The sequence below is a fragment of the Cibotium barometz genome, chromosome 52, assembly GCF_041138505.1.
Source record: "Cibotium barometz isolate CiBa-2024 chromosome 52, ASM4113850v1, whole genome shotgun sequence".
Classification (NCBI taxonomy): Eukaryota; Viridiplantae; Streptophyta; class Polypodiopsida; order Cyatheales; family Cibotiaceae; genus Cibotium; species Cibotium barometz.
In genome coordinates, this window is record NC_141097.1 from 9,360,817 (window position 1) to 9,382,836 (window position 22,020).

Sequence of the window (22,020 nt, forward strand, 5' to 3'; positions counted from 1 at the left end):
GCAGTGTAATGGATTATACAGGGGAAGATAAAGATGATGTTGTTTCTTTTATTGTTGATGATACAAACAACATAAGACAGTTTCTAGTGAGCCAAAATAATCTTCAAGTGGGTCTTTGTTGTCCTTTGCAATTGACTTGTGCATCGAAAAAAAATGACAATCTATTAGTGAGCTTAGGACCTTTCTTGACTCTGACTACTACTACAACCTCTAATGTTGCTAGCTTCTTAGAGGTCACCCCCAAGAGGCTCCAAGGTCTTCTGCACTTGACTCTCATGGAAAAGGAGAAAAACAAAGAGAAGTTAAAAGGACTTCTATGTCTAAAAGCTCTTGAGATGAGAGGACATCTCAAAAACATCAATTTGTCAAGTGAGGAGGATTTTGATTCTTCGGATGACAACAAGGAGCTTGACATCATCACTCTCCTAGTGGTGAGCTTGGCACAAGTGCACTCCCAACTCAACAAAATAAAATAAGGGAGATAATTAAATAGTAGAAACTTGTGCTTAATGGTAGAATTTTAAACTTGCCAATGGAAAGATACATCGACCACCAGTTGATACACCATGTGGTAGAAGATCAATGGAGATTAGAGAATCTCACATAGTACATGTCAATAATCTTAAGAAGAAAATGAAGGTAAATCCCATGCCACAGTGGTTTCATTTATTATTTTGGTAGACCCCCAATATTATCCCAATAAAATAGCTTCAAATGGAAGAATGTCAGAATTATAACTATTATGTCATTGGGGGCTCACACTTTGCTGAAGCTAGGAGGGAACTATTAAAGGAAAATCCAAATAGTTCTTACTACAACATTGTAGATTGCAAAATCTATGTTGCTCTCATAGTTGAAGAGGAAAAAATTCTTGCATGAGATCATAATAATGATAATTACTACCATGCAAAGATGTCCCAGATTGAGAAAATCAAGTTTTTTCACCATGAGCTTGAGAAATATGTAGCACGACACCAAAAGGTTAATGGCATATTACGAAGATAGTGTCTTTTTGGAGGTTGGGATTCTTGTGGAGAAAGAGGAGCTCTCATATGGACTCAGAAAGTATGATCCTGTATTTTAGCTTGCTTTTCGTATAGGACAGATTTAGGATCTTTAGAATAGAATCTTTTCAATGTGGGAGAATAAAGTTTTGAAAGGGAATAAGACCTCTAAAGGGTTAAATGAATCTAGTGGCTTGGCTAAAAATCGTGGTAAGAAGGTGGATACATCAATTGAAGACCTTGCATAAGACATGAAGCTTAATCCATGGCGAGGACTTCAAGGAGTGAAGGATCAAACACTGCTAGTTTCTGTCTTATCGCATGTCATTTCGAAGGAGTGAAGGATCAAACACTACTAGTTTCTGTCTTATCGCGTGTCATTTCGAAGGAGCTATCACTTGATGAAATGTCTTTAGATCTACAAAAGTAAGTAAAGTTTTTAGCTATTTTATCTTCTTGATATAAATGAAGTATTTATATTGTCTTCACATGTGTCTTACAGCCATAAAGTTTATATGAAGATGCAAGAGGTCATGATAAAAAAATTAAACTGCATCACTTGGGACGACGTATGTGCAGAGTATCCCCAGTCTAGCTCTCAGGAAATTTTGAAAGATTTTTTCTTGTCCTTTAGAGATTGGGTAATATCCTTTTGTTTTTGTATTAAAGATTCAAATGTGATGGTATGCTAGTATTGTTGTTATGTCTTAAGAAACCGGCCACTAAATATTAAATTCTTGTATATTAACTTTCTACTAACAACAGAAGCCTCCAACTAAAAAAGGCAAAGAGGAATCAGAGTGTCCACAAAACTTTCTTGTGTACCTTGAAAGAGCTCATCAAGAGAAAGCAAGACGCCTTTTACGAAATGTTGCTCCAACTGAAGGAGATGAACTAGAAGAGTTTTTTCTTCCTAGACAAGAAAGTAAAGCAGCATCCTATAAAGTGATTTGTGGGGATGTAAATAATCTTCAGAATATCATTCCAAAGAAAGATTACAATCTTGTTATTATTTTACTGATATCCCATATGGTTTTAATATGAGTGGTTCTACAAATGATGAGAGAGCATATACCTTTCAAGAAATTCAAAGGATGTTATAGAATTTTAAAGTGGTAACTACATCGAATATGTGGAGATTTATAATATTTCATAGCACTAGCCAAGCTGCATCAGTAACTGCAGCTCTGAGAAAAGAAGTACATGGTTTGGAGTCTCTTGTTTGGTATGATTTCTAGAACTTATGTTTTCAGTTTCTTTTCATTATTATTCAAACACTTTAGATTTATGTTTCACTAAATTTGATTGTAGGGTCAAAACAAATTTGATTGTAGGGTTTTGTTTCAAAAGTTCCTTTTAAATGATTATGGTTGGCTATTGGGATGACATTGAGCAAAGACGTGTTAAAGCACATGTCAATGAGTCTGGATGCTTCAATGTGCTTTCTTTTCCCCGCAGTAACTAGAAAATTAAGGCATGTGACTGAGTCCAAAGCCTTGGTGAATCCCTACCAAAAGCCTTAGCACTTGATTAATCTTTTGATCGACCTATTTTCTATGCCAGATGATTGGATACCGACTTGTTTTCTGGAACTGATATACACTTATTTTTTTCTATAATTTCTTATTATTGATTGTATGTTATTTCTTATATTCATTATTTAAAAATTATAGGTACAACTGTGACATGTGTAGTTAAGAGAAAGAGAAACTCCATTGCAGTTGAAAAGGATAGTTGAAAAGGATGATATCCAAGCAGCCTTTATTCCTATGCATGTAAAAGGTGCTATGGAACTACCAAATGAAGATCAAGAGGTGGAATCAGTCTCCATTGACGCTAATGAGAAGTTCCAGTCAGTATCAAAAGACCCTATGCCTTCCCTCTCTGATGAGCCTGGGGAATTAGCATCTCTAATAGAAAATGAAAATATTACTTTGATGCTCCCTTGTCCCCAAGGAGAAGAAAATGATGACCAATCCAATAAAGAAGCAGAGGAATATCCAGATCAAGTGCTAGATTTTTAGATTTTTGAGTCTACTACTTTACATAATCTAGTTTCATGACTCTCCTACTTTACATACTTTAGTTTATTGCTCTAGAAACCTTTAAGAAGTTTCATCTCATCTTTGTATGAAGAACTTTTATTTCATATTATTTGTATTATCTTTGCTATTTGGGTTTAGAAATAGATTCAAGCCTGATTGTAGGGTTTTTTTATTAACTATAGAGCTTATGATGTTATCTATTCTAATTTTTTTTTATCACTTGTTGTCAAATAATGTGTATATTTATGTATAGTGGTAAACTTTGTTCTAACAAAGTTCATTAAAAAGGGTCTATTTTATTCAATGAAATTTATAAAACAATTTTTATTTTAAAAAATTTTGGTATTTCTTTAAGTTGTGGGGACTTCTTCTATCCCATTTAAAATTCAAGTTGTTTTTATGCTAAGCATTATTACTTTATAAATCTATGGAGGTCACCACATGTTATCTCTTGAAAAAAGTGTCAAAATTCATGTAGTTTTTTAATCTACACATGGAATTCTAGATGTGCTTTCAAAAAAAGTGTGTTTTTAAGCTATTTTTAAGCTTTCATGCATTTTTGGAGGGAATCTTTTTCGGTAACCCTCCTCAATTACCTATTTTTCCCGCAATAGTGTTAAGTGATCTGAGAGTGCCGCCATACATTCAAATATTTTAAGCAATTTTTTGAAGGGTTTTTCGTTGTGGGGTATGTGCTCAAGTAGTTTACATGGCATCTACAAGCCATGTAAACTACAAGGGTTTTTCGTTGTGGGGTATGTGCTCAAGTAGTTTACATGGCATCTACAAGCCATTATCATCCGGTAATGGCAGTGAGTGCAACCTCAGGTGGGTCTCCATGTAGGTGAGCATGTTAACAAATAGATCTGAGTGCAATTGGATGGTGGAAGTCCAGTCAACCATGTGAGTGAACACAGTGTGCAAGTGCGTGGCCTCACGAAAGTCACTCTCACATAGGAATTGCTCTAGGGGCGTCATGATAAGGAGGGCTGTTTAGATGCTTTGGTACTTTGGTGCTCTGGAGAGTGCGAAGAAAAAATGACACATAAAAGGGGCCTTGGGTATTTATAGAAGGTTTGTGTTGTATCACAATGGACCAAAATAAAACACAGAACCATATTTTCCAAAATTGTATGAGTTGAAAATTAGGTTGAGCGAGACCAAGCACACAAAAAAACCAAGTATGAAAATAAACCAACCATACCACAAAACCACAATTTTAATAAACCAAAATGCCTATTCAACAAACCAAAGTACTGTAGAAAATAAATATATTTATAAAACTTTGGAATGGAGTGAGATTATAGAACAACTCCAAAATGGAGTGAGATTACAAAACATTTGTCCAAAATGGAGTGAGATTACAAAATGGACACTTCTAGCTTAGGTCCCTTGAGAAAAGTGGCAAGGAGACATTGGATTGTACTACATTGCACTTGAAATTCTCCCCTTTGTGCTCCCCCTCCATGGTCCCACCCTTGGCCAAGTAAATTGACCATCTCTTTAGCACCCACAACCTTGCACATGTATATGGTGGGTGTTTGTGTGCACTCAAAGGCCTGAAACATGTGGGCAAACACATGCATAGGGCATGCCCAAGTAAGACCCACTAATCTTGAGGCCTTGGTATACTTCAAAGAGGCTTGTATATCACTAGCCATCTTTGCCTTGAGCAATCGTAGTCTAGAAATCAAGCATTGGCCATTCAGTGTGCTAGAGAGAGGAGGGGAGGGGATTTCTTCAAGCTTACCAAACCCGTTGGCCTGTGTGGGTACTATATAGTTATGTGTGTAGAAGAAAACTTTCCGCCGAGCAAGGTTATAAGGGGCAATGTAAGAGAGTATTCCATCCCCTATATGAGCATGAATGGCATAGAATGTCCCTGTTAGGAATGAAGTTGTAAGGGAAAATATATGGAAACAAATAAACCCATCAAATGAGGTTGAAAACAAGAGACCATATAAACCAACCTACTAGAGAGAAATCCATATAGTTACAAGGAAAAACAGGAAAGTGCTGTTGGGGCCGCAATGAAATATCCGTTGTTGCTGAGTACACATGTTGTAGAAGGGCCACCAACCCATCGGAGCCTCCCTACTTTTAGTTACCTACCCCTACTTTGTGGAGCCACCCCCCCTTCCAATTTATGAATGCCAGCCCTTACTTTTTGAATCCCACATTTTTATTAATGAGGACTTGACAAGCCTAGTGGTCCCCTACTTTTGGGGAGGAGACCAAATGTGCAACCTGCTCTCTTCCCATTGGTCCATTGCTAATAAGGGTCATTAGCAAAGGGTGCAAAAGATGTCCAAAGGCTTTCTAATGTTAAGAGGTGTCCATATGCATGAGACATATGCATTATCTAATGTTAAGAGGTGTCCATATGCATGAGACATATGCATTATCTATATACATAAGCCTCATGCATGAGACCTATACATTAGCCATATACATAAGCCTCATGTATGTAGCTTATGCATAAGGTTTATGAATGCCTAAAGCTTATGAATGCATGCCGATAGCTTCCAATGCATGCTAGTAGCTCCCACGAGTGCTACCTAGGCATGCCGGTAGATTCCAATGCATGCTGCTAGCTTCAACGGGTGCTACCTGCATGCCCGGTGCTACCAACAAACACTAGGAGCTTCCAATGCATGCTCGATTCTACCTAGGCATGCCGGTAGATTCCAATGCATGCTGCTAGCTTCAAATGCATGTCGGGTGGTACCTGCATGCCCGGTGCTACCGACAAACACTAGGAGCTTCCAATGCGTGCTCGGTGCTACCTAGGCATGCCGGTAGATTCCAATGCATGCTGCTAGCTTCAAATGCATGTCGGGTGGTACCTGCATGCCCGGTAGCTTGCAATGCATGTCGATAGCTACCCAGGTATGCTGGTAGCTTCCAATACATGTCAGTAGCTCCCAATGCATATTGGGTGCTACCAGCATGCACTAGGAGCTTCCAATGCATGCCGGGTGCTACCTAGGCATGCCGATAGCTTCCAATGCATGCCGGTAGCTTGCAATGCATGCCGAAGCTACTGGCATGCACTAGGAGCTTCCAATGCATGTTGGGTGCTACCGGCATGCACTAGGAGCTTTCAATGCATGCCGGTAGCTTGCAATGCATGCCAAAAGCTACTAGCATGCACTAAGAGCTTCCAATGCATGCTGATAGCTACCTAGACATGCCGATAGCTTCCAACATCATGTCGGTAGCTCCCAATGCATGTCGGGTGCTACCTTGGCAATCCGGTAGCTTCCAATGCATGCCGGTAGCTCCCCCACCAATGCATGCCTAATGTTACCGGCATGCACTAGGAGCTTCCAATGTATGCTATGCCGGGTTCTACCTAGGCATGCTGGTAGCTTTCAATGCATGTCGGTAGCTCTCTCAATGCATGCTAGTGCTATCAGCATACACTAGGAGCTTCCAATGCATGTCGGGTTGCTACCTAGGCTACCTAGGCATGCCGATAGCTTTTAGCTCATGCCAATGTTACCTAGGCATGCCGATAGCTTCCAATGCATCTCGGTAGCTACCTAGTCATGCCAGTAACTTCCAATGCACGCCTGTAGAGCTTCCAACACATGCCCGTGGCCACCTAGGCATGCCGGTAGCTTCCAATTCATGTCGATAGCTCCCAATGCATGTTGGTAGCTCCCAATGCATGCCAGGTACTACCGGCATGCACTAGGAGCTTCCAATGCATACCAGGTGCTTTTTCCTAAGCATGTGCAGGTAGCTTCCAATGCAGGTGCTTCCTAAGCATGTGAGGTAGCTTCCAATGCATGTTTTGGGTGTGTGCTATCAACATACACCAATAGCTCCTAAGGCATACACCAATAGCTCCTAAGGCATGCCGGGTAGCTTCCAATACATGTCGGTAGCTACCTAGGCATGTCGGTAGCTTCGAATGCATGCTGGTAGCTTCCAATGCATCGGGTGCTACCTAGACATGTCCGGTGCTACCTAGGTATGCCGATAGCTTCCAATCCATACTGGTAGCTCCTAATGCATGTCAGGTGATACCGACATGCACTAGAAGCTTCCATGCATGCTGGGTGTTACCTAGGCATGCCGGTATCTTCCAATGTATGCCATGATCTTGTGGTATAATCCACCTCAATCTTATGCTTAATCTTGTACCTATCACCATGATCAATCCCATATTAAGATTTTAACACCACATGCACTAGGAGCTTTCAATGCATGCCATGACGGGTGCTACCTAGGCATGCCAGTAGGTTCCAATGCATGCCGGTAGCTCCCAATGCATGCTGGGTGCTATTGGTATACACTACGAGCTTCCAATGCATGCCAAGTGCTTCCTAGGCTTGCCGATAGCTTCCAATGCATGCGAGTATCTTCCAATACATGCCGATGCTACCGACATGCATCTCTAGCTCCTAATGCATGCCAAGTAGCTTCAAATGCATGTCGGGTGGTATCAACATGCACTAGGAGCTTCCAATGCCATGCCGATAGCTACTGACATGCACCAGGAGCTCCCATGACGTGCCGGGACTAAGAGTTTTAAGTATTTACGTATTTTCTTGGATACATGGAAAATAACTTACGGCGCGATGTTACACGTGAAGGAGGAGTAGATATCCCAATAATGTTTATAAGTATATAGCCTTCAAATATACCTTATCTTCAGGGATTTCATTAACGTCTTCACAATTTCGTGATCACGTTAACAAAACCTGTTGTTAACATAAAAATTCTTGTGATCACAATGTATATTCACGGGCATTTTTTATGACCTGCAAAACCCTTCTCTGCCAGTAATCCCGTCGGGAAAATGAACATTTCCCGGAGGGCCCGTCGGGAAAACCCATTTTCCCGGCGGGCAAATTAAAAAAATATAAAAAATAAAAAATAAAAAAAATAAAAAAAAAATAAAAAAAATAAAAAAAATAAAAAAATCATGTTCACAGTCATTCTTACCATTTTTGGGCCTTCTGGACTCATTTATGATGTCAAAAGTTCAGAATTCTTGGCACAAAAAAAGTTTTGTATAATTTGCTGGCCTTAAGTTCAATTGACACACCAATTAAATCTAACTATACTTACATCAATTGACTCAATTGTCCATGACATCATTGCACTCAATTGAGCCCAATTGGACTCAATTACACTTGATTTACACTCAATTGATATTAATTAGGTGTCAATTGATGTCAATTGTACCTAATTCGACGCAATTGAGCCCAATTTACACCCAATTTGCATAAATTGGGTGTAAACTAAGTATCAATTGAGTCGAATTGGACTCAATTGATAATAATTGGATGTTAATTGATATTAATTAAGCCCAATTGACTTCAATTGGGTGTTAATTTATTACAATTAATGTCAATTAAGCTCAATTGAGCTCAGTTGACATCAATTGGGTGTCAATTGATATCAATTAAGCTCAATTGAGCTCAGTTGACATCAATTGGGTGTCAATTGATATCAATTGAGCTCAATTGGGCTCAATTGCACTCAATTGACACTCAATTGGGTGTTAATTGCATCCTATTGTGCTCAATTGAGCCCAATAGGATGCAATTAACATCAATCGGGTGTCAATTGATCACAATTGATATCAATTGCTCAATTGCACTCAATTGACACTTAATTGGGTGTTAATTGCATCCTATTGTGCTCAATTGAGCCCAATAGGATGCAATTAACATCAATCGGGTGTCAATTGATCACAATTGATATCAATTAGGCTCAATTGCACTCAATTGTGTGATCGATTGTGTGTCAATTGATGTCAATTGAGCCTAATATGATACAATTGAGCTCAATTCACGCCCAATTGGATATAAATTGAGTGTCAATTGAGCCGAATTAGACTCAATTGATAGCAATTGGGTGTTAATTGATATCAATTAATATCCAATTAACACAATTGAAGTCAATTAAGTCTAATTGACTTCAATTGGATAATTTGGGTGTCAATTGAGCTCAATTGGATGTAAATGACATCAATTGGGGGTCAATTAACATCAATTGAACCTTATTGACATCAATTGGGTGCCAATTAACATCAATTGGACTCAATTAACATCAGTTGGGTTTCAATTGAGCCTAATTGGATGCAACTGATATCAATTGGGTGTCAATTGATTACAACTGAGCTGAATTGGGCTCAATTGCACTCAATTGATATTAATTGGGTGTCAGTTAAACCTAATTCCATGTAATTGAGCTCAATTGACATCAATTCACATGCTCTCAATTGATATTAATTGGGTGTCAATTGATGTCAATTGAGCGTAATTCGATGCAATTGAGCTCAATTCACATTAGTTCATATCAATTGGGTGTCAATTGATGTCAATTGAGTAAAATTGAGTCTAATTGGGTGTCAATTGAGTCAAATTGAGTATAATTGGGTGTCAATTGATATCAATTGAGCCAAATTGAGTCTAATTGAGTCTAATTAGACTTAATTAAGCCAAATTGAGTCTAATTGGGTGTCAATTGATGTCAATTGAGCCAAATTGAGTCTAATTGGGTGTCAATGGAGCCTAATTGACATCAATTGGGTGTCAATTGATGTCAATTGAGCCCAATTGAAGCTAATTATGTATCAATTGACACACAATTGATGTCAATTGGGCTCAATTGACATCAATTGGATTCAATTGACACACAATTGATGTCACATGGGCTCAATTGACATCAATTAACACCTAATTGATGTCAATTAATCTCAATTGGGTGTCGATTGATTATAATTGATGCTAAATTGAATGAATTGAGTCCAATTGATATCAATTAAGTCTAATTGGATATTAATTGATCAATTGGGCTCAATTGATATCAATTGACACCCAATTGGACTCAAAAGGGTGTTAACTGATGTTAATTGGGCCCAATTGATATCAATTGACATCAATTGGACTCAAAAGGGTGTTAACTGATGTTAATTGAGCCCAATTGACATCAATTGGGTGTTAATTGAGCTCAATTGGACACAATTAACAATAATTGGGTATGAATTGAACTCAATTGACATCAATTAGGTGTCAATTGAGCCTAATTGCATCCAATTGAACTCAATTGATATCAATTAGACAAATTGCATCCAATTTAATTCAATTGACATCAATTAAGCCTAATTGCATCTAATTTAACCCAATTGGACTCAATTGAATCCAATTGGACTCAATTGATATCAGTTAGGTGTCAATTGAGCCTAATTGTATCTATTTGGACTTAATTGACATCAATTGGGTGTCAATTAAACCCAATTGGAGTCAATTGATATCAATTGGGTGTTTATTGATATTAATTGAGTTTAATTGATATCAATTAGGTGTTTATTGATGTCAATCGAGTCCAATTAGATGCAATTGGACTCAATTGGGTGTGAATTAGACTCAATTAATATCAATTGGGCTCAATTGATATCAATTAGGTGTGAATTGATGTCAATTGAGCCCAATTCAATGTAATTGATATCACTTGGGTGTCAATTAGACTCAATTGGTACCCAATTGATGTCAATTGAGTCCAAGTGGATGTCAATTGATATCAATTGAGCCCAATTGATCAATTGATACCCAATTAGACTTAATTGATATCAATTTGACTCAATTAGGTGTTAATTGATATCAATTAGACTCAATTGGGTGCTAATTGATGTTAATTGAGCTCAATTAGACTCAATTGACATCAATTAGGTGCTAATTGAGTGTAATTGATGTCCATTAAGCCCAATTTGGCTTAATTGACATCAATTGAGTATCAATTGACTACAATTGATGTCAATTGAGCTCAATTGATATCAATTGAGTGTTAATTAATATCAATCGAGTCTAATTAATATCAATTAGGTATCAATTAAGCCAAATTGATATCAATTGGGTGTCAATTGAGTCCAATTCACATCAATTGGGTGTAAATTGAACCTAATTGGACTCAATTAACATCAATTAGGTGTGAATTGATGTCAATTGACCCCACTTGGATGCAATTGATATCAATTTGGTGTCAATTGGACTCAATTGGCACCCAATTGATGTCAATTGAGTCCACTTGGATGTCAATTGATATCAATTGAGCCCAATTGATCAATTGACACCCAATTAGACTTAATTGATATCAATTTGACTCAATTGGGTATTAATTGATGTCAATTGAACTCAATTGGATGTTAATTAATGTTAATTGATGTTAATTGAGTCTCAATTGACATCAATTGGGTGCCAATTGAGTGCAATTGATGTCAATTAAGCCCAATTTGGCTCAATTACCTTTTGTCAATTAACTACAATTGATGTCAATTGAGCTGAATTGACATCAATTGGGTGTTAATTGATGTTAATTGAGTTTAATTGACATCAATTGGGTGTTAATTGATGTCACTTGAGTCCAATTAGATGTAATTAGACTCAATTGGGTTTGAATTAGACTCAATTGATATCAATTGGGCTGAGTTAATTGGGTGTCAATTGAGCCCAATTGACATCAATTGGGTGTGAATTGAACGTGATTGGACTCAATTGACATTAATTAGGTGTGAATTGATGTCAATTGAGCCCAATTGGATGCAATGGATATCAATTGGGTATCACTTGGACTCAATTGGCACCCAATTGATGTCAATTGAGTCCAATTGGATGTCAATTGGTACCAATTGAGCCCAATTGATCAATTGACATCCAATTAGACTTAATTGATATCAATTTGACTCAATTAGGTATTAATTGATATCAATTAGACTTAATTAGGTATTAATTGATGTTAATTGAGTCTAATCAAACTCAATTGATATCAATTGGGTGCCAATTGAGTGCAATTAATATCAATTAAGCTCAATTCGGCTCAATTGGCATCAATTGGGTGTCAATTGACTACGATTGATGTCAATTGAGCTCAATTGACATCAATTGGGTGTTAATTGATGTCAATTGAGTCCAATTAACATCAATTGGATGTCAATTGAGTCCAATTGACATCAATTGGGTGTGAATTGAACTGGATTGGACTCAATTGACATCAATTAGGTGTGAATTGATGTCAATTAAGCCCAATTGGATGCAATTGATATCAATTGGGTGTCACTTGGACTCAATTGGCACCCAATTGATGTCAATTGAGTCCAATTGGATGTCAATTGATATCAGTTGAGTCGAATTGATTAATTGACACCCAATTATACTTAATTGATATCAATTTGACTCAATTGGGTATTAGTTGATGTCAATTGGACTCAATTGGGTGTTAATTGATGTTAATTGAGGACTCAATTGACATCAATTGGGTACCAATTGAGTGCAATTGGTGTCAATTCGGCTCAATTGGCATCAATTGGATATCAATTGACTAGGATTGATGTCAATTGAGCTCAATTGACATCAATTGGGTGTTAATCGATGTCAATTGAGTCCAATTAAGCCTAGTTGTGTCCAATTGGGTGTCAATTGATTGAATCCAATTAAGTCCAATTAAGCCCAATTGAGTCCAATGGGGTGTCAATTGATGTTAATTGAGCCCAATCGATCAATTGACACCCAATTAGACTTAATTGATACCAATTAGACTCAATTGGATATTAATTGATGTCAATTAGACTCAATTGGAAGTATAATAAGATCTAATTGATGGTAATTGAGCTTAAGGTGATAAATTTAGAGATAACTTTTTTTTGTACAAAGAATTTTAAACTTTTGACATCATAAATGAGTCCAGAAGGCCCAAAAATGGTAGGAATGACTGTGAACATGAATATATTTTGACCATTTTTTTTAAACTTTTTTTCCCGTCGGGAAAACAAAAAGCCCGGCGGGCTTCGACAGGTTACCAGGTCACTGGTAACCTGCTATTTTGAGAACATGAAAACATGTGAACATGTGAATAACATGTTCACAAGTGTTATTAACAAAAAAAATCTTGTGATCACGTGAATATGAAATCCCTGCTTATCTTTTAAGAAAAGAAGGTAACTTACTTTAAATAACAACATAAAATCAATGTTCATTTGTTTGTATGTCTATAGCTCAAAGTAGTGGATTGCCTCCCTATGCAAGATGAATATGATTTTGCATTACAATAGGGGTTGGAAGCTCTCTTTGAAAGGGTGCAAGCCGAAGGATGGATTGTTACTTTGGAAGGATATGCTTGGTAAGCATGGCAAGTAAGTACATTCTTAAAACTATAACCTCTTTGTTTTTCCAAAATTGATTTTTACTTTTGTTAGTTTTATTGTGTTTTAGGATCATATTACTACAAACTGTGTTACTACAAACATGCAAGCAAGAAGTAATGGAAATATGCGAGAAGAGTGTGGAGCTGCAAAGAGATAATAATAATCGAAATGCATGAGATTTGGACCTCTTATTGCAGCCCCTAATCCCATAGATTTTTTTTTATGTTTTATTTTGTATTTGACCTTTTTGAACTCATACACATGTAATGTTACCAAGTATTGTGATAGAATTATGACATTTGCCAAATATGAATTATAATAATTATTTTTTATGTATTTGTAAAGTTTTACATTATATGTGTTGATGACGATGAGTAGGACTTGAAATTGATGTATTGAAGAAGTTTTACTATATCTATATTAAAAACAAAAAAGATGGGGCAAATTGGAAAGTCCTTTGATCTCCCCAGTCTACCTCAGCTTTTTTGTAACAAGTTACTGGATCGCTTGAACAGTGCAATTTCATAGTTGAGTAGTGAAAATAGCAACATAATTTTGCTACTATTGTTGCTACTGAGTAATGATCCCGCTTGCAGCGAAGATAGCAGTGTTTTTAGCAACGACATAGGTCCGACATCTCCGTTCCCTTGTAGTTATAAAAGTGTTGCTATTTTTGCTGCTAGATCGTCATTCTGTTGTAGTGTATTAGTATGCATTGGAAGCTAGTGGCATGCCTATGTAGCACTCATTGGGAGCTCCCTAGTGTATTGGGAGTTCTTGCTGCATGTTGGTGGCTATCGGCATGCTTAGGTAGCACCCAGCATGCATTGGAGCTCCTGGTGCATGTCAGTAGCTACCGACCTTCCTAGGTAGCACCTAGGAAAGCATACATTGGAAGCTATCGACATGCCTAGGTAGCACCCGGCATCATGCATTTGGTGCTTCTGGTGCATGTTGATAGCTACCGGTATACTTAGGTAGCACCCGGCATGCATTAGGAGCTCCTACCATATCTATCGGCATACCTAGATAGCATGCAACATGCATTGGAAGCTATTGGCATGTCTAGGTAGCACCCGGAATATATTAGGTACTCCTGGTGTATGCCGGTAGCTACCAACATACTTAGGTAGCACACCCAGCATGCATTGGGTGCTCTTGGTGCATGCCAGTAGTTACGGGCATACTTAGGTAGTACCGGACATCCATTGAGAGTTCTCGGTGCAGAGGCGGTAGCTATCGGAATGCTTAGGTAACACCCGACGCATAATGAGAGCTCCCAATGCATTTCGGTAGCTATCGACATGCTTAAGTAGCACTCTGCTGATGCATAAGACTTATGTATAAGGCCCATACATAGGCCTTATGCATATATGAGCCTTATGTATTAGCCATATACATAAGCCGAATACATAAGCCTCATGTATGCATAATCCACATGTATGTGCTTATACATAAAGTTTATGCATAAGCTTATACATAAGCCTCATGTGTATGCGGCTTATGCATAAAGCCTCATGCATAAAGCTTATATACTTGGCTTATGCATTAGCCAGATGCGTAAGCTTTATACACGAGGCTAATGCATAAGCTTTATGCACAAGTCCTTTTACATGAGGCTTATGCATATGGCTAATGCATGAGCCTCATGCATGACCCTCATGTATAAACCTTATGGATAAGCCACATACATGAGACTTATGCATACGGCTAATGTATAGGCTTCATGCATGAGGCTTCTGTTGTACTAGCCTCATGTGTGAGGCTTATTCATATGGTTCATGCATAAATTCATAAGCTTTAGGCATTAGCCTCATGCAAATGTAAATGCATGAGGCATATGGCCACCTCTTGAGAGATGGAGAGCTCTCTAAAGGCTATGCATAGATGGTTATCACTAATACATAAACTTTATACATGAGGCTTTATGCACAAGTCTCATGCATGTGGCTTATTCATAAGCCTCATGCAACTAATGTCATCTTCTATTAACGTCTATGCCTAAGTCTGTTTGGAGAGAAACCCTCTCCAACATGCTTCATGCTTTGGCAAAATCCAATGATGGCAAAGGATGAGAAAGCAAATATCATGCCCCCTCGTTATTATTCGGTTTTATCTAGTGTGAAAAGACCCTACGCTTTGGAAATGGGCGTTAGAGGGTTAGTTAAAGAAAGAAAAAGAACGCAACAAATTAACCGACGCTTTGGGTAGACGGGCTTTACGTTGCAGCCCATTCTTCTTCTCGCCCTATTTCTTACTGTTTGGTAGGCCTTCTTCTTCTTCACTTAGCTTCCCTTTGTACAAGATATGGCATTGTGAAGCCTGCACTGGTTGTGGCCAGTGAGAATGCCTGCAACGCAGCAGCCTGCTCGCCGCTCCCATCATCTGAATGCAAGACGGCCTGCACACTTGGAGATCCCGGACGTCCTTTTACCTTCTTCTTGCAGCAAGTCTAGTCCGAGCACCGCAGCCACCTCTGCTTCAGCCTGTTGGGTGTCCCCTTGCAGTATCATTCATGGCTTTCCGGACTCCCCTTTGCAAAGCCCTGCAGCAGCAGGACCAGGGGCCGATCCAATACTGTACCCTAATTCCGGCCCGGCCGCCCATGGCCAATATGGGCGGTCGCTCTTCATGAGCAGGCTGCAACGTTCGACAGAGGTGGGCAGCGCCTACAGCTACTCGGCGCCAGCGAGTCCTTCTCCAATCAATAATCTGGCAGAGAGCGCAGCAGTCCGAGAGGTTTTCCGAGCGGGCACCTTCGTTTTCGTCAGATGCAACCAGACGAAGTGGCTGTTAGGTAAGGTAAGAAGATGGACAAACGCAGGCGTAATTGTGTGGGTCGGCTCTGCGCAAGTGATGGTGAACGTGCCCTACTCTCTCCTGAGCACCCACTTGGCTCGAGTCGGCGATATGCAGTCCCCTGATCTCCACTCATCAGAATCTTATATGCAAAAGACGCTGCCGCTTCCTCCTCCTCCTCTTCCGCCTCCTTCTATATCTTGCCCTTCCTCTCCATGCCTTGCTGTGCATGTCCTTCAAGCCGGCCCGCCTGACCATAACCCTAAATTGCTCTCCCCATTCCATATCGTTAGACCCGCTCACCTCTCCCACCGCCAACTCTACAAAACCCTTTCTCAAAATCATCCACCACGAATCGCCCACGATAACGTTACCAAGCACCTTACTGCACAATATAATTGTTGCCATAGCCCTTGCAGTAAAGCAACTAGCCGGCAATCATTCCATAACCGCTTTCCTCAAGAAACTCCGTCATTTAGTATCCTTAAGCCTAGAGGAGGCGTACCCCCGATGCCCATCTGCACCTCACCACCATCCATGTCCCCAAACACATATAAGCACCACCCTCCACTACAAAGAAACCGCCCACCTTGCAGCCCAACTATCCCCCAACGCTCTCCTGCAAGAGTGCACAAGCCAACCCTTCTCCGTTCATTCTCCCTTCCGACGAGCCAACACCAAATTGCAAGGTGTGAAGAGCAATCTCAAGGTGTTAGAAAAGAAGAAGGTGATCAACAACCAGGGCTCCTAACCTCCACCAGTATCAGAACCTCATGTAATGGATCCATGCCAAATGATGATCAAGGAATGAAAGCTCTCCTGCATGAGAGACCCACTGTACTCACAAGATGCATGTCGTTGGAATCAGGCAAGTGCCCACCAGAGCCGGGCCTCCACAGCCAAGAAGTCTGGTATACAGTAATCGAGAACGGGCTTGACACACGAAAGAAGGGGATCATCAAACGACCCTAGGATAAAGCACACTTATCCATTGTACTTTTCAATAAGGTGCTCCAATGGACCAATCCCTTTTGTGCTCTTGATTTGTTTTGTGAAATCCCAATTTTGCATCATCACGTCATGGTCTTCTTCACATGTCTTCTCTCCACTCTCATTAGAGATCTCTCTATCCATAATGCTGTTTATATTCTTAAAAGACAGTTCTAGTAGTTTTCACATGTCTTCTCTCCATTCTTACTAGAGATTTAGACCTCCCTCTCTATGCATAATGGTGTTTATTCTTAAAAGACAGCTCTAGTAGTTTTCACTTATTCTTATTCTTTACCTTGAAACCTCATTCATATTCTTTGTGGTTTTAGAATGGTTTTGATTGTGATGTCTTAATGTATGCATTAAGTTTTTGGACTTTGAATGGTTTTTACCATGAGCAAGACACTTAAGTCAAAATATAAATTCATAATAAATAATATTGATGCTTCTTAGTAGTTTACTAGCAAGTCATTAAAGCTTTCTCTAGTGTGTTTAATTTTAAAATATAATATGTGCCAACTAGCAATTAAATGCTTGTTTTTGTTTTTTAAATATAATGTGTGCCAACAAGCAATGAAGTACTTGTAGTCATAACCACAAAAATTAGAAGCAATTATGCACTTGTTCATATTTTAATAGTCATTCATCTTGATAATTTACATGTCATTGGTCAACATACTATATGATGCTAAGTTGATCACATCATGTTGAAACTATGTTCTTTTTTCAGTATTAGTATTAACATTGGTACCTTAGTGTATTAAACAAACCAATCTATCTCTTTCTAAGGTAGCTCATGGCTTTAATAAACTAATCCAAATTGAAATGCCTTAGTTCCGTCATGCCACTCTCATGCATCTCAACATCAACATAATCATACTTCTTGTAAGGGTGGGTGTGAGCACACGTGCATGTGTGTGTGTGATCTCTCTCTCTCTCTCTCTCTCTCTCTCTCTCTCTCTCTCATGTTATGAATATAGGTAGCACGTATCAGAGTTTGACTATTTGTATTCCTACTCATAGGATGCTACTCCCCCCCGTTTACCCAGACCCATTGATTCTCCAATATTCACTCCTATAAATTATAGTTTTTACTCCACAGAGCTTCCACTTCTGCCTCTAGCCCTTAAGCCATACATTTAATCATGGCATGCTTAATTGTAATGGTACCATTAGGTGAATTATGGACTCTCATTTTTTCCCCTGAAGGATTTCCACACCTCCTCTCTCTAGAAAAATGGGCTCATAGTGAAATTTTTGCAAATAAACTCAAAAGTGAGCAGAGTTTAGACATTTGGAATCTACTCTTCGAGACCTTTCCAATGATATATACACATGACACATTATCACCAATTCATCACCAATTTGGGGACTTCTTGAATATTCAAAATTTCTCAAAATTCAAGAAGTCTCCAAATTGGTGAGATGATGTGGCATGTGTATATATCATTGGAAAGGTCTCGAAGAGTAGATTCCAAATGTCTAAACTCTACTCACTTTTGAGTTGATTTGCAAAAATTTCACCATGAGCCCATTTTTCTAGAGAGAGGAGGTGTGGAAATCCTTAAGGGGCAAAAACGAGAGTCCATATTTCACCTAATGTTTGTATGTGATATTTTTTGTATTTCCCTCTAAGTCTTTACGCCCCATTCCTTGCGTCCCACATATTTCCTATTCGTATCTACATTTTCTTGTTTTATCTGTTGATTCCCTTCTTTATCCTTCTTTGCTTTGTTTAGCTTTGTCTATTTCTTCTTTGAATTCTGGATTAGCCATTGTATTTGCTTATGGTTCATGTTCTAGTTGTTCAATTACTATACCTTCATTTGAACCTTCTTCTAGATCAATATCTTCTTCTTATGTTTCTTGAGTGGGTTCCTCAACCTCTACTTCATCTGATATTTCCATATCTTCAAATATTTATTTACTACGTGGATCAATTTGGATTACAAAAACCACTTATGATCTCTCGGGTCTGCCTTCTTGAAGACAAACTGCTTAATATGCTCGAGTAGCACAAATGTGTCTCTTTGGTCTGTCCATATTTTTGTAAAGTCTACTTGAACAAATTGTCTCTTATCTTTGTGCATGGTTTCTTGTGGTCATTGAATCACCACCTTGAACCACTTCACATAAAAAATGAACATAGAAAACTTTCTAAACCCAAGCTTGATAATGTCTTGTATTGTTCCACAGTAATCAAGCATGCCAACTTCACTATTTAGGTCACTTGCATTTGAACGACTTTATTGCATGAAATTAGCCTTTACATTGCAATTTTAAGATTCCTCCGCAGCTTGAATAATGAATAAGCTTTTACCTTAATCCCCCTGTAATCATTCCCTATTTCAGAATGCAAGAAAATATTATTTTTCCTTGATTTTACCTAGAGAGAAGAAAAATTCTAGAGAGAGGTACTTCAATATTGAGATATTTTTGGATATAAAAATTTTACTAATACCTAAAATATATTTCCCTGAAACAGAAACATAAAATAAATTCTCCAATGTACATTAGGAATCAATTAAAAATGATATAAGGGACCTTAGCCTAAGGGTCTAGATTTTTCAAAAAAAATTGGATTATGGTCCAATTAAGGTTCCAATGGGCCAATAGGATTAATCCAAGTGTTGGGATGAGATAAATCCAAAGAATAAAAGAAAATACCCAAAAATGAGTAAATGCTCACATAAGATGAAGAGTTGACTGAGTACAAGGTTTATTAGTTAAAAATTAAGAGATATTACTAAAAAAATAAGATATTTTGGAGAAATGATGAATTTTTGATGCCTTGGTAAGGAGAGGGGAACCTTTGAGGTAGGCACCTTTTTCACATGTGTGGAAGGGTTTTTTAATTCAAAAAATTGTGATATTTTTATCTCTCCTCTCTCCTGGATTAAACTGGATCAAAAAGGGAGCCAAACTGGTCCAAATCTTGTCCAAATTGCGTCAAACTGAAGCTGGAAAATTCTAAAACTTAGTTGGACTTAGTTAGTGGCCTCCCTCACCTATAAATAGACCCTCATTCCTTTGTATTCTCACTTGTGAGCTATACCATGCCAGTATTACATTAAAATAATCATATTTTCTGTTATCCCTTAATTTTCCTCTGCTTTTGGGGAGCTTGGAGCTTCTCTCTCTTTTCAACAACTCTTGGAGCTCTCTTCTCCTCTCGCTAAACCAATTGATTGGTTGGGGGCTTCACTTCTAGAAAAAGAAACAAGCTAATCCTTGAGGTAAGAATGAATTTTATGGTATTTTGTTAATTTCCTCAAATGACTTCTCTTCTCAATCCCTCTCAAGCTTGAGAATTTTTTTAAATGGTTGTTTTAATTCAAACCAAGCTTTTTCTAAGAATCATAATGTTCAATTAAGAGAAAATTAATCATTATGCTTATTTTGAATGCTTTCTTATGTATATCTCTCTCTCAAAAAGAAAAGTCATCTCTATGACTAATTATTTAGCAAAAGAATGCTTCTCATTGATGATTTCTTATTTCAAAACCAAACTCTAGGCTTGATAGGCTAGAGATTAAGATAATGGTATTTTCATGCTTTTGTGTTAACAAAATAATGTTTAATTCTTTTATATTATTTATAAGTAGTTAAAAACTACTTTAATTGATTCTAAATGAGAAAGAGATTATCCTATCAAATTGAAAAAAGAGGAATAATGGAATTAGCTTAATCTAGTGGGATAATCATAATTAAGTTTATAATTATAGTTAAAATTATGATTAAAATTCATAGTTTAGATTTAAGCTTAAAAATAGATCTTCTATCATATTTTCATTGCAATGTTTTATTCTTTTAGAAAAATTAAAAACTATCAGTAATAGCAGAAGCGAAGCTATGGCAATTTTTTCTGGAAAAAATACATATCTTATTTTTATGCATAATACTAAAAGAGGAACTCCTACCATATTGTAGGTTTAGAAATTTAGAGAAAAAAGAATGATTTTGATCATATTTAGAAAAGAATACTTTTTTGTAATTATGTATAATTATTTAATTTAGAAAAAGAGAAATTTTTGATAAATTTATTTTATGTATAAGAATTTATAAATGATAAAAGATGAATTCCCATGATATTTGGAATTCAATCATTTAAATGAAAAAAGAGGAATTTTTGGTATATTCAAAATAGTGGATATATTTATTTAATTTAAAAAGATAAATTTTTGATAAATTTAATTTCTGTATAAGAAATTTTAAATGATAAAAGAGGAATTCCCATGACATTCAGAATTCAATTTTTTAAATGCAAAAAGGGAAATTTTAAGCATATTAAAAAATGGATATTTGTATTTAATTAAAAGAGAAATTTTTATGGTATTTTAAGTAGAGAAAGGTTTAAATTAATTTTGATAACAAAAGAGGATTTTTCACCATAATTCCACCTAGAAAATTAGGGTTGATAATTAAATTGGTGGAAAGAATATTCTTAGATATTTTATGTGTATAAATCACCAAATTGATACTTACCCAAAATTGGATTAATGGAAGAAGAGTATTTTTATAAAAACCCGATATTCTCGTATAGAAGCATTTCTTAATTTATTATGGTTAGGAAGGAATGAAATTCTTAAAGTTAGAATTTTCCTTACGCGGTTAGAAGTTCAGTAGATGTTTATCTAAAGAAAATCCTTAGGAATCAAAGTTAGAAGTAAACCGAATAATTTTGGTTAGACCACGACTGTGAGAATGGCAGCCATAAACTACTTGCCCATCTCTCGAATCTGAATCAAGAAAAATCCTCGTGAGACCAATTCCGATTCGTGACACAAAGAATAGACTACCATTGAATTAGCATAGTTTTTCCTTAACCGAAATCACCAAGAATCTAGTTAGAAATTCAGTCAAATGATGGGTAGATTACCCTAATGAGAGATCAATGATTCTCATTAAGAAAATCTAGATTAAGGAAAAAGGATTTTGTGGAACCAATCTCGAACCGGGAATTCTACTTATGATTTTGTGGAACCAATCTCGAACCGGGAATTCTACTTACATAGAACTTCTA